The 5,000-nt window shown below is 53.3% G+C and overlaps 1 non-coding gene across 1 annotated transcript in view; it reads left to right on the forward strand.

The window, feature by feature from the left end:
- The first annotated feature begins 3,944 nt into the window (after positions 1-3,944).
- Positions 3,945-5,000, forward strand: part of LOC126433577 (small subunit ribosomal RNA) — a 1,910-nt gene continuing 854 nt past the window's right edge. Inside the window, exon 1 of the ribosomal RNA XR_007578590.1 lies at positions 3,945-5,000. This exon is cut by the window's right edge and continues 854 nt beyond it. This is a non-coding gene — a ribosomal RNA (small subunit ribosomal RNA).

Below are 5,000 nucleotides of genomic sequence, written 5' to 3' on the forward strand. Positions count from 1 at the left end.
TTACTCGGAAGAGTCAATGACAGTCCAAGCCCCCCTGCGTGGGAAGAGTCTTCCTAGGCCATGACCCACCGGAAGGGCGCAGCGTCCCCCACCCCAGACATGTGACGTCAGACTATCGGTATTGACGACTAGACTGATTCCTTATAATCATTTGCCATACACCGGTGGAAGCTGCCGAGACGAGTAACTACATACCGGGCTCGCCGTGTCACTAATGTACAGAGATACAATAGTTTCGACTGGAACCGGATTAAACGTATACACGGCGCTGATTAGTAATAGATAGAGCCATCAGAATACAGATAATGTATAGACCTGTCCGTATACATGCTGAAAGACTCTGCTCACAATCACACGTCAGCCAGACACTCTTATCACGCACTACTCTCTGCCTGTAACAGGCACGCAGACGATATGTAAGCACCAGCATGGAACAACACCCAGTGCATCCTCTCTGCCACATTAGACAATCCACACTATCATAACCAGACCGGGAGGTCCACTCGGAAAACAGAATATCCCACCCTTCCGACAACCACCATTGCTCAGCTAAGCCACCAACACCCACACATGTCCCACACAGGGGTGCACCCAACATCACAATACTGCCTCCTGTCACACCACACAAACAATGGCAGGAATGAAAGACACAGGTCTGCCACAAGCATGGAATCAGAGCGCCGCCTGTTATGAGCCAAAGGTGCACCCTGACGTGGCAAATCAGATGATGCCGCAGTCATTTACTACGATAATCACAATCAACAAACTGCCGCCCCCCCCCCCCCAAAACACCTTTCCTTACAACAATGTGTACCTTAACCTAACCCATATTGTGCCTTAACCTAACCCATATTGTGCCTTAACCTAACCCATATTGTGCCTTAACCTAACCCATATTGTGCCTTAACCTAACCCATATTGTGCCTTAACCTAACCCGTATTGTGCCTTAACCTAACCCGTATTGTGCCTTAACCTAACCCGTATTGTGCCTTAACCTAACCCGTATTGTGCCTTAACCTAACCCGTATTGTGCCTTAACCTAACCCGTATTGTGCCTTAACCTAACCCGTATTGTGCCTTAACCTAACCCGTATTGTGCCTTAACCTAACCCGTATTGTGCCTTAACCTAACCCGTATTGTGCCTTAACCTAACCCGTATTGTGCCTTAACCTAACCCGTATTGTGCCTTAACCTAACCCGTATTGTGCCTTAACCTAACCCGTATTGTGCCTTAACCTAACCCGTATTGTGCCTTAACCTAACCCGTATTGTGCCTTAACCTAACCCGTATTGTGCCTTAACCTAACCCGTATTCTGCCTTAACCTAACCCGTGTTGTGCCTTAACCTAACCCGTGTTGTGCCTTAACCTAACCTGTGTTGTGCCTTAACCTAACCCGTGTTGTGCCTTAACCTAACCCGTGTTGTGCCTTAACCTAACCTATGTTGCGCCTTAACCTACCCTATATTGTACCTTAACCTAACCTATATTGTACCTTAACCTAACCTATGTTGCGCCTTAACCTAACCTATGTTGCGCCTTAACCTAACCTATGTTGCGCCTTAACCTAACCTATGTTGCGCCTTAACCTAACCTATGTTGCGCCTTAACCTAACCTATGTTGCGCCTTAACCTAACCTATGTTGCGCCTTAACCTAACCTATGTTGCGCCTTAACCTAACCTATGTTGCGCCTTAACCTAACCTATGTTGCGCCTTAACCTAACCTATGTTGCGCCTTAACCTAACCTATGTTGCGCCTTAACCCAACACACGTTGCGCCTTAACCCAACACACGTTGCGCCTTAACCCAACACACGTTGCGCCTTAACCCAACACACGTTGCGCCTTAACCCAACACACGTTGCGCCTTAACCCAACACACGTTGCGCCTTAACCCAACACACGTTGCGCCTTAACCCAACACACGTTGCGCCTTAACCCAACACACGTTGCGCCTTAACCCAACACACGTTGCGCCTTAACCCAACACACGTTGCGCCTTAACCCAACACACGTTGCGCCTTAACCCAACACACGTTGGGCCTTAACCCAACACACGTTGGGCCTTAACCCAACACACGTTGGGCCTTAACCCAACACACGTTGGGCCTTAACCCAACACACGTTGGGCCTTAACCCAACACACGTTGGGCCTTAACCCAACACACGTTGGGCCTTAACCCAACACACGTTGGGCCTTAACCCAACACACGTTGGGCCTTAACCCAACACACGTTGGGCCTTAACCTGCTCTGTAATTGTCATACGACGCGTTAAATTAGTGTAGTGTTGCCTAACTGCAACCCCCGCAATATAGTTTGCTACTCGCACTGCCCGGTCCCCAGAGTATCGCTTCATGTTAAACACCTTGCAGCTATACACTGTAATGCGGATGGCAGCAGGACGTACATGCTCAATGCCCTTCGCAGTTGTTCATTGGCATTCGCATGGCGAAGCACAGCCTACGTTGTGGTACGGCTTGTGTCAACTGTCCGCTGATGTTGTACGTCCAAATCACACACTGTACTGCACATTGGTCCTCATGTACTGAATGATACATCGTGGTACATGTGTGACCGTACCACGACTGCGCCAACAACGGCGAACCATACGGTCCAAATATTGTGCACTCAGCTACATGTCGTCTCCCTATAAGAGCTGGATTGCAGTATGGTATGCCGTGGATGGCGATCGGCATGAGCCGTCTGTTGATGTAGTGGCGCGTGTTGTCAGACGTAGTCGTCTCTTCTCACACACCGTGATAGCATGGTGCACTGCGTTCCACATCTGCGACATGCGACAGAGGCCGGTTGACAGTCGTTCGCGCAATGGACATCGCATACGTACGGGGGCCACCTTCCACGTGTTCGCGAAGCGTGCACATGTTGTTGCGTGTATGTGGGCAGACATAGTGTGTCGTGACACCTGACACAGGCATGCAACAATCGTTGAATTTGCAAATGGCGATGGACGTCTACGTTTGCTGGTGACGTTACGCAAATGAAGAACTGGTAAACCGTTGTGGTGCGGTTGTTCTCGCTAGAGGTGAATCAGTGATGGCGACGATCGGTTGAGCTACCAACCGGTTGTTTCAGCGATACCCACCATGCCCACGAACGTGAATGGCATGTGGGTGTGAAGCGATACGCGGCGGTGGCTGGGTGGGACCGTCCCCGGCCGGTGAGGGGGGGCCTCCCGGCGTGCTGGCCGCGCGGTGCGTGGGCGCACGCGCTACAGCCGGCTGGTGGGGGCGGCCAGTGGCAGGCGCGCCGGCCGACGGAGGCGGCAGGCGGCGTAGCTGCGCGCCGGCGCACCCTGCACGCGGCGCCGTGCGGCCAAAGTAGGTCCTCGCGGGCCCGGTGCGAAGCGCGGTGGACATCTGCAGTGTGCTGGTCCGATTGAGGACTGTGTGCGCTGAGGATGCGCCGCCGCCCGGCGCTCGGCGCCGCGACGCCGTCTGCTGCTCGGTCGCCTCTGCGGTTCTCGCAGGTGGATTGTATCGCAGCTGTGCGGACGTGTTGGCGCGTGCGCTGTGCTGGGAGAGTTCGCTTCGGCACCCAAGTGGGGCTTTTGTCCTTCTGTGGCGCTGGCGTTGGAGCTGCCGGCCACCGTAGGTGGCGCGTGTTGTCTCCCGCCGGCAATGCCACGACAGCACGCTCCCGGGCCTCTGTCGGCAGCGGCAAGCTCAGTTGGGAGCACGGGTGGTCGCACCTAAAGCGTCTACTCGCCAAACTCCGGGCGATTGCGCCTCTCTCGAACCCGACCAAGTACTTAGGACGGCGCTGCGCGCCGCCGGGACCTGAGAGGGTTTCGAGGTGTATTGTGCAGGGGAGCTCAGCCTCCTCCTGTTTGCAGAATAATTGAGCGGACGCTTGCATGTTCGCGCGGGCCCCCGGGACACACTCCCGGGCGGCCGGCTGCTCAGCTCTAGTTGACGCAGCTCCCTGGTTGATCCTGCCAGTAGTCATATGCTTGTCTCAAAGATTAAGCCATGCATGTCTCAGTACAAGCCGCATTAAGGTGAAACCGCGAATGGCTCATTAAATCAGTTATGGTTCCTTAGATCGTACCCACGTTACTTGGATAACTGTGGTAATTCTAGAGCTAATACATGCAAACAGAGTCCCGACCAGAGATGGAAGGGACGCTTTTATTAGATCAAAACCAATCGGTCGGCTCGTCCGGTCCGTTTGCCTTGGTGACTCTGAATAACTTTGGGCTGATCGCACGGTCCTCGTACCGGCGACGCATCTTTCAAATGTCTGCCTTATCAACTGTCGATGGTAGGTTCTGCGCCTACCATGGTTGTAACGGGTAACGGGGAATCAGGGTTCGATTCCGGAGAGGGAGCCTGAGAAACGGCTACCACATCCAAGGAAGGCAGCAGGCGCGCAAATTACCCACTCCCGGCACGGGGAGGTAGTGACGAAAAATAACGATACGGGACTCATCCGAGGCCCCGTAATCGGAATGAGTACACTTTAAATCCTTTAACGAGTATCTATTGGAGGGCAAGTCTGGTGCCAGCAGCCGCGGTAATTCCAGCTCCAATAGCGTATATTAAAGTTGTTGCGGTTAAAAAGCTCGTAGTTGGATTTGTGTCCCACGCTGTTGGTTCACCGCCCGTCGGTGTTTAACTGGCATGTATCGTGGGACGTCCTGCCGGTGGGGCGAGCTGAAGGCGTGCGACGCGCCTCGTGCGTGCTCGTGCGTCCCGAGGCGGACCCCGTTGCAATCCTACCAGGGTGCTCTTGAGTGAGTGTCTCGGTGGGCCGGCACGTTTACTTTGAACAAATTAGAGTGCTTAAAGCAGGCAAGCCCGCCTGAATACTGTGTGCATGGAATAATGGAATAGGACCTCGGTTCTATTTTGTTGGTTTTCGGAACCCGAGGTAATGATTAATAGGGACAGGCGGGGGCATTCGTATTGCGACGTTAGAGGTGAAATTCTTGGATCGTCGCAAGACGAACAGAAGCGAAAGCATTTGCCAAGTATG

This window comes from Schistocerca serialis, unplaced genomic scaffold (assembly GCF_023864345.2).
Source record: "Schistocerca serialis cubense isolate TAMUIC-IGC-003099 unplaced genomic scaffold, iqSchSeri2.2 HiC_scaffold_1169, whole genome shotgun sequence".
In the NCBI taxonomy this organism is placed as follows: domain Eukaryota; kingdom Metazoa; phylum Arthropoda; class Insecta; order Orthoptera; family Acrididae; genus Schistocerca; species Schistocerca serialis.